This window comes from Thalassophryne amazonica, chromosome 10 (genome assembly GCF_902500255.1).
Source record: "Thalassophryne amazonica chromosome 10, fThaAma1.1, whole genome shotgun sequence".
Classification (NCBI taxonomy): domain Eukaryota; kingdom Metazoa; phylum Chordata; class Actinopteri; order Batrachoidiformes; family Batrachoididae; genus Thalassophryne; species Thalassophryne amazonica.
The window spans coordinates 28,218,252-28,230,030 of NC_047112.1; the positions used below are offsets into that span (position 1 = coordinate 28,218,252).

Sequence of the window (11,779 nt, forward strand, 5' to 3'; positions counted from 1 at the left end):
CAAATAATACAAACCGACCATTTCGTTTGGAAAGAGGTGTTGTTTGATTTATTTATTTATTTATTTATTGTCGGTTTGAAGTTATTAATTCCGACCACTCTTTCCTTTCCAACTTGACTCAGCAGAGAGCGGCGCAGTGTTTGGAGGTGTGCAAACGGAATGGAGGAAGATTCTTGTTTCTTGCTTGCAACAAGAGTCTCAGTTAGTGACTTTAATCCGCACAAAGGTGACTCACGATTGGCATCTTTAAATGGCTTTATGAGGTGGTAATGAAGAATTCCAGACTATGCCGGTGTCACAGATTGAACAGTCCACCCCTAAAAATTGGTCCGCCTTTTGCATCTGCACATGCATCATTTCAGACCACAGCAGCACGTCTGAGACGGAGTCTCTTCACCCAAAGCAATCAAATGGATTAATGTGATTATAACCATCAGATGTATAAAAGGTAAAACCTCTTAAATCATTCTAAGGTCAGTTTAAGCAGAAACAAGGCGAAATTCCGTGATGCTATGAAATATCCAGACGCACATCAGCTAGCAGCTCGTTAGCAGTGGCACTCTGATCACTTCTGCTGCCTTTTATTATGAAATAATGCTGAATTAATGTGGAAATGATTGTTGTATAAAAGCTTCAGATATCTGTCGCTGAGACAGAAGATGACTGGTGTGCAGTTTGAAGCAGAAACGAGGTGTTAATCCGTGAACCGTGTCATCGGGGGGGATGACGCGGTTTTTAGGGGGTCTGTTCTGAAAAGCAGCGAAACAGAGAACCAATAAAGCAGTGAGTCGGAGCGCTGCTTCGTTGGTTTAAGTTTCAGGCAGAGCCACTGCAGAAGCAGTTGATTGCAGACCTGCAATCTTAAGCTAGAATCCAGATCACCTCCAAAATTGAAATCCAGATCACCTCCAAAATTTAATGGAATCTTCATGGCCTAATAAAATTTCATCAAAATCCGTGCAGACAGACAGGCAAATAAATAAATGCAGATGAGTTTATTATGCCCTTGGCGTACACAAATATATTTGAGCCACTTTGTTTGGACAGTTTCAATGTGAAGCATTTAATTATGACCTAAACTACTGTAAAAAACAGAAAATGTATTACTTAGAGCTTTAATCAACTCAAAAGTGGACATAAAAAAATAAACTAGAGCACCGCACTCAGAGCGCAAAACCTCCACCAACACTAGTTTCCAATTCCACAAAATTTTACCTTGAAAAGAATTTAAGGTCAAAGTCCTGTTAGAAGTGGCTTTTCATAAGCTAAAATATAATGCAAAACAGATAAGGGCCTTTCAATGTTAAAATAGCTGCTAAATCTGAAATACAGATCAGATGCGGATCAAACAGTCTATTCATCAACTTAAAACTGAGTGAATCTGAATTGTACAAAAATGTCAGCGTCTGAAACGACAAAAAAAAAAAAAAAAAAAAAAAAGGCTTTCAGAAACATTCAAACAATGCACAGAAAAAAATGCTCCTTCTCAATCTAACAAAACCAGGCATTCATAAACTACTGACTTTGAATAATCTATTAAATCTGATTGTTAGATTACATTGTTTTCAATTGTACTCTGCCCTTTGCACATCAACTTGACGGCAGCTAAAATTTTTTGTTTATACTAGCTATGTTAGCTTCTACTTACGGGTCACAGGCACACCCATGACTACACAGTAGGAGCCAATCTTTCACTGTGATTGTAGCACTGAAAATCCAACATAATGCCAGACGTGTAACTCATTCCATCCTGAAGAGATGGTGGATCACTAACAGCAACCCCTTTCTGTATAGACACCATACTCAACCACAACTGCATCAAATTCCATGATCCACAAGATCGAGTAACATATTAGTCAATATCTATTATAAATACACGTGTGGCAGTGATGAAGGTTTCCAGAAATGACCAGACATGTGGTGTACCACTGTTTATGCTGGGATCACAGTCTGAACAGCTGCCGCATCAAGTGGTTCCTCTGCACACTATGTGCATGTGTTCCACACATTTTGCAAATCTAAGTTATTCATGAATGTGACCTGGATCATAACAGGATTGTGCTACTACACAAGGCTCACTGGAGTGTGCAAAGGTGTGGTAAGGAGACGGAAGTATTGCTCAAACTGGCAGATGTTTTATGTAAATATGTTACAAGATTATACCAGATTAGTTATAAATGGGTGATTCTTTAACTACGGGCACTATTGGCCTTGTAAATGTAATTTCCACCACACCATTGCTTTACAATATAAAGCACCTTGGGGCAACTGTTTGTGATTTGGCGCTATATACATGTGCTCTGATGTCACTGTTTATCTCCATAGAAACTACCCAAACAACCTTTCATACAAACTGTTTAAAGGGACATTACAGTGTTGTGGTGGAAATTACGGTAATAGTGTGGCACACTACATTTTGTTTTAAAAAAATCACAACAGTTGTATGACATTGAATACCCCAATTATGTTTTGATTATTTTACTGGATATTTATTCAGAGATATTTTAAAACATTAGAAAAAACGTTTTCTTTACCATTCATTTTTATCATTGAAGATCAAAGTCTGGGTGTGGGACAAGCACAAACGGCAATATTTGCATATAATGATGCTGAAAAAAGGTGAAAAAGTCATCATAGACTACTAGAACAAATTTCTTAACACACTTTCATTGTAAAGATAACTATAAAGTGTGAAATTTCCCCTTTTTTCTGTTTTTCATACAATATGATCAAAGGACATAATAAGTGCCCGTAGTCTAAGAATCACCCAAATGAGGGCGACAAGCAGTTGGCTGCTGCTTGATGGGTGTTCCCAGGGGCATGCCCAGCTGGTCATTACTTGGTGTTAATGTGCACAATGTTTAATAAAGTAGTATTATTTTTTACTTCATGCTTAACAGAACCAAAGTTCACTTGATTTTTTTTTTTTTTTTTTTCAGTCCAGCATCTCTCACACTACATTCCAGTATGTCTGGTCAGCAAGCAACAGTTCCATCAGACATCACTTTTAGCTAATATGGCTGCAGAGTAACGCAAACAGTGATCAGTCTTAATCCTCAATCATTAAAAGATGCAATGCATCCAGAAAGTATTCACGGCGCTGCCCTTTTCCACATTTTTTTTTTTGTTATAGCCTTATTCCAAAATGGGTGAAATTCTTTTTTTTTTTTCTCCCTCAAAATTCTACACACAATACCCCATAATAACGACAATGTGAAAAGAGTTGAGATTTTTACAAATTTATATAAAAAACAAACAAACTATGAAATCACATTAGTATTCATAGCCTTTGCCATGAAGCTCCTCAAAATTGAGTTCAAGTGCATCCCGTTTCCACTTGATCATCCTTGAGATGTTTCTACAGCTTCACTGCAGTCCACCTGGGGTAAATTCAGTTGATTGGACATGATTTGGAAAGGCACACATCTGTCTACATATAAGGTCCCACAGTTGACAGTGCATGTCAGAGCACAAACCAAGCATGACGTCAAAGAAATTGTCTGTAGACCTCCAAGACAGGATTGTCTGGAGGCACAAATCTAGAAAAGGGTACAGAAACATTTCTGCTGCTTTGAAAGTCCTAGTGAGCACAGCTGCCTCCATCATCTGAAAATGGAAATAGTTTGGATCCACCACTGGTGACCAGCTCTTGCTAGAGCTGGTCACCAGTCTAAACTGAGCAATCAGGGGAGAAGGACCTTAGAGAGGTGACTAAGAACCTGACGGTCACTCTGTCGGAGCTCCAGCATTCCTCTGCAGAGAGAAGAGAACCTTCCAGAAGGACAACCATCTCTGCAGCAATCCACCAATCAGGCCTGTATGGTAGAGTGGCCATACGGAAGTCACTCCTTAGTAAAAGGTACATGGCAGCCCAAGTGGAGTTTGCCAAATGGAACCTGAAGGACTCTTAGACCATGAGAAACAAAATTCTCTGGTCTGATGAGACAAAGACTGAACTCTTTGGCGTGAATGCCAGGCATCATGTTTGGGGGAAACCAGGCTCCATCCCTACAGTGAAGCATGGTGGTGGCAGCATCATGCTGTGGGGATGTTTTTCAGCAGCAGGAACTGGGTGACTGGTCAGGATTGAGGGAAAGATGAATGCAGCAATGTACAGAGACATTCTGGATAAAAACCTGCTCCAGAGCGCTCTTAACCTCAGACTGGGGTGACGGTTCATCTTTCAACAGGACAATGACCCTAAGCACACAGCCAAGATATCAAAGGAGTGGCTTCAGGACAACTCTGTGAATGTCCTTGAGTGGCCCAGCCAGAACCCAGACCTGAGTATTCCCTGAAAACTCCCTTCTGTCTGATCATTTCTTAATAACATTTACATTTACTCTGATGGACTACCCAGCAGTGGGGAATAGGTTTCATTACACTAGAAGTCTTTCAGAAAGCGCTGTATCTAGGTTTAAGGATATGATTCCTTCTTTATGTTCTCTAAGGCCATATACCAACACAGTGCAGAGTAGCTACCTAAACTCTGTAAGTGAGATAGAGTATCTCGTCAGTAGTTTTACATCCTCATTGAAGACAACTTTGGATGCTGTAGCTCCTCTAAAAAAGAGAGCTTTAAATCAGAAGTGCCTGACTCCGTGGTATAACTCACAAACTCGTAGCTTAAAGCAGAGAACCCGTAAGTTGGAGAGGAAATGGCGTCTCACTAACTTAGAAGATCTTCACTTAGCCTGGAAAAAGAGTCTGTTGCTCTATAAAAAAGCCCTCCGTAAAGCTAGGACATCTTTCTACTCATCACTAATTGAAGAAAATAAGAACAACCCCAGGTTTCTTTTCAGCACTGTAGCCAGGCTGACAAAGAGTCAGAGCTCTATTGAGCTGAGTATTCCATTAACTTTAACTAGCAATGACTTCATGACTTTCTTTGCTAACAAAATTTTAACTATTAGAGAAAAAATTACTCATAACCATCCCAAAGACGTATCGTTATCTTTGGCTGCTTTCAGTGATGCCGGTATTTGGTTAGACTCTTTCTCTCCGATTGTTCTGTCTGAGTTATTTTCATTAGTTACTTCATCCAAACCATCAACATGTTTATTAGATCCCATTCCTACCAGGCTGCTCAAGGAAGCCCTACCATTATTTAATGCTTCGATCTTAAATATGATCAATCTATCTTTGTTAGTTGGCTATGTACCACAGGCTTTTAAGGTGGCAGTAATTAAACCATTACTTAAAAAGCCGTCACTTGACCCAGCTATCTTAGCTAATTATAGGCCAATCTCCAACCTTCCTTTTCTCTCAAAAATTCTTGAAAGGGTAGTTGTAAAACAGCTAACTGATCATCTGCAGAGGAATGGTCTATTTGAAGAGTTTCAGTCAGGTTTTAGAATTCATCATAGTACAGAAACAGCATTAGTGAAGGTTACAAATGATCTTCTTATGGCCTCGGACAGTGGACTCATCTCTGTGCTTGTTCTGTTAGACCTCAGTGCTGCTTTTGAAACTGTTGACCATAAAATTTTATTACAGAGATTAGAGCATGCCATAGGTATTAAAGGCACTGCGCTGCGGTGGTTTGAATCATATTTGTCTAATAGATTACAATTTGTTCATGTAAATGGGGAATCTTCTTCACAGACTAAAGTTAATTATGGAGTTCCACAAGGTTCTGTGCTAGGACCAATTTTATTCACTTTATACATGCTTCCCTTAGGCAGTATTATTAGACGGTATTGCTTAAATTTTCATTGTTACGCAGATGATACCCAGCTTTATCTATCCATGAAGCCAGAGGACACACACCAATTAGCTAAACTGCAGGATTGTCTTACAGACAAAGACATGGATGACCTCTAATTTCCTGCTTTTAAACTCAGATAAAACTGAAGTTATTGTACTTGGCCCCACAAATCTTAGAAACATGGTGTCTAACCAGATCCTTACTGTGGATGGCATTACCCTGACCTCTAGTAATACTGTGAGAAATCTTGGAGTCATTTTTGATCAGGATGTGTCATTCAAAGCGCATATTAAACAAATATGTAGGACTGCTTTTTTGCATTTACGCAATATCTCTAAAATCAGAAAGGTCTTGTCTCAGAGTGATGCTGAAAAACTAATTCATGCATTTATTTCCTCTAGGCTGGACTATTGTAATTCATTATTATCAGGTTGTCCTAAAAGTTCCCTAAAAAGCCTTCAGTTAATTCAAAATGCTGCAGCTAGAGTACTGACGGGGACTAGAAGGAGAGAGCATATCTCACCCATATTAGCCTCTCTTCATTGGCTTCCTGTTAATTCTAGAATAGAATTTAAAATTCTTCTTCTTACTTATAAGGTTTTGAATAATCAGGTCCCATCTTATCTTAGGGACCTCGTAGTACCATATCACCCCAATAGAGCGCTTTGCTCTCAGACTGCAGGCTTACTTGTAGTTCCTAGGGTTTGTAAGAGTAGAATGGGAGGCAGAGCCTTCAGCTTTCAGGCTCCTCTCCTGTGGAACCAGCTCCCAATTCAGATCAGGGAGACAGACACCCTCTCTACTTTAAGATTAGGCTTAAAACTTTCCTTTTTGCTAAAGCTTATAGTTAGGGCTGGATCAGGTGACCCTGAACCATCCCTTAGTTATGCTGCTATAGACGTAGACTGCTGGGGGGTTCCCACGATGCACTGTTTCTTTCTCCTTTGCTCTGTATGCACCACTCTGCATTTAATCATTAGTGATCGATCTCTGCTCCCCTCCACAGCATGTCTTTTTCCTGGTTCTCTCCCTCAGCCCCAACCAGTCCCAGCAGAGGACTGCCCCTCCCTGGGCCTGGTTCTGCTGGAGGTTTCTTCCTGTTAAAAGGGAGTTTTTCCTTCCCACTGTAGCCAAGTGCTTGCTCACAGGGGGTCGTTTTTGACCGTTGGGGTTTTACATAATTATTGTATGGCCTTGCCTTACAATATAAAGCGCCTTGGGGCAACTGTTTGTTGTGATTTGGCGCTATATAAAAAAAATTGATTGATTGATTGAATCTCACTGAACATCTCTGGAGAGATCTGAAAATGGCTGTGCACCGACGCTCCCCATCCAACATGATGGAGCTTGAGAGGTGCTGGAAAGAGGAATGGACAAAACTGCCTAAAGATAGGTGCACCAAGCTTGTGGCATCATATTCAAGAAGACTTGAGGCTGTAATTGCTGCCAAAGGTGCATCAACAAAGTATTCAGCAAAGGGTATGAATGCTTATGTATATATGATTTCTTAGTTGTTGTTTTTTTAATAAATTTGCAAAAATGATGTCGTCATTATGGGGTGTTACAAGTAGAATTTTAAAGGGAAAAAAAATGAATTTCCGCCATTTTGGAATAAGACTGTAACATAAATGTGGACAAAGTGAAGCGCTGTGAATACTTTCTCGAAGCACCATACAATAATCTGTGAAGCTGCAGGGCAGCAGAGACTGCTTTAGAACCTTGTTTTGACATGGAAGTGTGCAACTCCCTTTCAGAAACACATACATCATTTCTGAATGCAACAATAAGTCAACGTGTTACACAGGGTTGGGATATAGGGTAAGCAAGGAAAAGCATTTGAACACGTCTGAATACTTCAACAGCCCCCTTCAACACTTCACTGGGGCTTGTAGAGAACAAACAAAGACGTGGCACAGAGTGGCACTCAATGGGCGGCATTTGGTTTCATCATATCGGACAGCAGCAAAGCGTTGAAAACCCCAAGTGACATGTACTTGACCACGCCCCATCAGCAAACCCACTTCGTGGACTAAACGCTCATTATAAATAGTTTGCTCAACAACCAGACCACAGGTAATTGGTACACACAGGTAAATGGACAAGTATCGTCACTGGTATGGGAACGATTGGAGAAAGGGGGGGGGGGGGGGGTAAATACTGGACAAATTTCAAATAATTGCAGAAGAGCCTCATGCCACTGTGATGTATAACTAAACGAAAATCTGCATCAGTTATAGAACTCTGTGAAAAGCTGTAGACGTTTTGGCAAAATACCTGTCAAGATATAATGTTTCATGATATACAACTTGTAATCTTCAATTATGTAAAGCAAAAAAAAAAAAAAACCTACCAAATCACAGGGATCTGGTGTACCAGTCAGTCAGTTCAATTTTAATAGTCTGTCAATGTTGGGTTTTTTGTTGTTTATATAAAAGTGAAGCTACAATTACTTTATATAACATGCTGTAGGTGTAAATGGCAAATGAAGCCAGACAACTTACAATAATTAGTTTTTTTACGTATAATTTTTTTGTTGGAAATGGCTATCCGTACGTAGTTGTATTAATAAAGTTTGTGCATAGTGCAGCATTAGGAGTACTAGTTAGGGTTAGTTGTATCGCTTTCCATTTCTAATTGCATGGCCTTGTCTTTTGTTCCAATAAATAAATAAAAATAAAAACTAGTTAGGGTTAATAATTGTGGTTAATGTAGTTCGTAGCCTCGTGATCACGTGACCTATACTAACAAGTAACACGCAACGTAAACACGGCGTACGGTTAGCTACTGCGGTTTATTTATTTATTTATTTATTTTTGCGTTCAGCATCAACTTCGCTGAGAAAAAAAACAACTATATTCACCATAAATACATAAACAAACCCACTGTGTTAATAATTTGCAGGCGAGGATTCGTACAGGCATGTGGTGAACATATGCAAGTCATCTTTAGAGAAACGGCTCAAGCGGAAATTACATAACGTTCATTAAAAATTCAAGCTAAATACACCTGAAACTGCTGAGATACAAATAACACATCAGTGTTTGAAGACAGTGTCGAAGGATACTTACTTAAATAAAAATAACTGCCCCCCGGTAACGCGTGTTTGAACTTCAGGTTGCCTGCTTCCTTGTACGTTTATCAAGTCTTCTTCCTGAACCAACCCCGTGATGATGGAGATAGAAAAGGTGGAGCCACCATGTCAGCGCGACTGCGGAGCTGCTCGCCTACGTTTAACACACGTTAATCAACTCTGTATAGTCCAATAATCATCGATCCAAATCAATCACGGCTGCTTCACTCCACCAAGCGACGTGACTTGTCAAACCAGCGGATTAATCTCCGAGTGGAACTGTCTAATTCCCGGTGCAGTATATATTTTTTCCACGCTGATACGGTTTTCAGATACAGATTCATCCCCACTGCCTGAATACATAAAAATAAAAAAACAATTTTTATTCCACTAAGCACGCATTAAAAGTAGTAACGTGTCGGGTCTGTTTGTGTGCCATAAAATCAGAATTTTACAGTACCCAGACTTTATCCTGGGTCTATCAAACTGGCGGCCCAGGGGCCAAATAAAGTCTATGAGCCGTGTAGCCCCCATAGTACAGCAGATAACTAAGAATAGTTCAAATCCAGTTACAAGCACCAACATTTGACTGTGTGTACCTTTTGGCACATATTATAGAAAAATAACGTTAGCCATTTGAATTTTCAATAGGGGGCCAAGTAGGAGTCAATTGAAGAATTGCACAGGGGTCAAAATTTAAAAAATGTTCCATTCATATTGAAAGCTATGCTACATTATGTATCTCATCACAAAGATTCCAAAAAGGTATAGTTTGGACTATCTATGACTGAATGTTATGGAGTTATTGAGGCTTTTCAGGTTTCAAATCCCACAAAATCTCGGAGAGGTCGCCGCGCTGCGAGATCTCAGTAACATAGAGAACTGCACTGAGACGCTCTGATCACGCTGTATTTTAACCACTGCACACGGACAACACCATTAACATCGCAACATAAAACTATTTTTATATTGTGCCTTAAACTCTCATGAATATATTTGTTGTGTGTTGGGGGGTTTGGCTGGATGTTTTTGTGTTGTTTTCTTTTCTTTGCTCTCCAGGTGGTATGCAAACTGGTTTTTGTCTGTGGAGACGGTGCTGGCAGAAGAGTCCTTCACCCTCATCAGCATTATTAGCTGCACCTGTGGAGGATGTTCACATGCAGGCCTACTGACTCGCAGCACCTGTGGATGATGCTCACGTGTAAACTTAAAGACTTTCAGCTGAAGCAGATAATGAGATGGCGTTCTGCATTTAAGCCATGAGTGGTTCAAGTAGAATTGCCGGGAACTCGACCTTGTGACGTTCGTTTGTGAGACGCTGAGGACCGCGCCAGGGTTTGACACATCGTGCCTGTGAAGGAGGACGGGTGAGGGACACATGCTGTCAGCACACATCAGAGGTGATTATTGTCTGAATGATCATTAATAGTAATTTGGCATTTTGTTACGCAGTATATTTGAACATTGATGAGAATTGTGCAGTTTGCTTCTCACGGCCGTGGTGTATGGACTGATGATCCTCCACCTGTTGTGAGAAGCTGCTCATTTACATAAAGCTTAAATTCAGACCTGAATGTGTTGCTGATAGTGTGTGCCTCTGAAAGATATTTGCTGTAGCTCTGTTGACTTACCTCACCTTTTCCATCCTTCACAGAGTCAGTTTGTCGTGTCCACCTGGGGGGTGTTTGGCGGTGAATCTGAGTCCAGAAGCGCCGAGGCTTCGATCCTTTTGGGCGCTGGAGAGTGTGCCGTCCTTCACTCCGCCAGACAAACCAAAATATTTATGTTGTACACTAATTATTGCACTGGAGGGGAAATAAAATCGTACTGTTTGTGGAACCGCTTTCTGGTTATTTAGCGCTGGGTTCGGTCAGACGTTGGTCCGCTCCTCAACCTGCGTCTGCACATAACAATATTATCTGGATTTATAGACGTTGTTATTGCGTTTGTTTTATGTAAACATGCGAGAATCGCAGGCTGTCTTTCTGCTATTTTCAATGGGAGCTGCTGTGAGCTACGCTCTCTTCCTGATCATGTCTTTCTGGGAGAAAGTGAAGTTTGCTCTTTAACGTCTTGATTATTGTTCTTTACAACACTGTTTGTCCTCTTTGTTCCAGACTAATATATATAATATGTCTGAAATTTGGTTTGCGCTTATTAAGGTCCACGCAGATTAAACGTAACAGACACGGATTATTTGTTAGAATTGTTTCAGCACGTTTTCAGGGTATCATGCAGCAGTCTCTTATTAACGTGACAAAAAGCATAAAAAAAAACATTTTCATAGTATAATATTCATTTACAATTGTCATTGTGTAGTTTCTCTATGTTGTTCTGACTGCAGCGACTCTCTGGCATGCAAGGGATACGGGATACGTGAAAACCCCAAATGGGGTAAAAACTTTAAGGATGGTGACAAAGGTCAATTTCAGTTTGTACAGGGGCCAGAAGTTAAAGTTGCTCCAATTTTGGTAAAAAGTAGTGCAAATTATTGGTCAAACTAATAGGATTTACAAATGCAATAGTTTTGACTGTGTTGAATGCTTGGTCTCAGTGTCGACATCCATTGGATTCTATGACATGCGACATATGTTACCCAATAACATGAAAACTAAGCATGACACATATGTGCCAACTATTCCTTTTTAAAACCCTATTAACTCAACCAATAATTTGCATCACATTTTACAATATGGAGCAACTTTATCTTTTGACCCCTGTACACACTGAAACTGACCTTTATCACCATTCTTGCTGTTTTTACTCCATAACTCCATAACATTCAGTCATAGATAGTCCAAACTATACCTTTTTGGGATCTTTATGTTCAGACACATAATGTAGTATAGCTTTCATTATGATTGGAACATTTTTTAATTTTGACCCCTGTGCGATTCTTTGATTGAGCCCTACTTGGCCCCCTATTGAAAATTCAAATGGCTGTTATTTTTCTAAAATATATTCCAAAAGGTACACAAAGTCAAATTTTGGTGCTTGTAACC

General features: G+C 40.0%; 1 protein-coding gene across 2 annotated transcripts in view; it reads right to left on the bottom strand.

Annotated features, from left to right (window-relative positions):
* Positions 1 to 8,888, bottom strand: part of elovl1b (ELOVL fatty acid elongase 1b) — a 90,365-nt gene extending 81,477 nt beyond the window's left edge. For both annotated transcript variants that reach the window (XM_034179667.1, XM_034179664.1), the window contains exon 1: positions 8,776 to 8,888. The gene's annotated coding sequence lies outside the window, so the exon portion shown is untranslated. The remainder of the gene's footprint in view (positions 1 to 8,775) is intronic.
* Between the last annotated feature and the right edge of the window lie 2,891 nt (positions 8,889 to 11,779).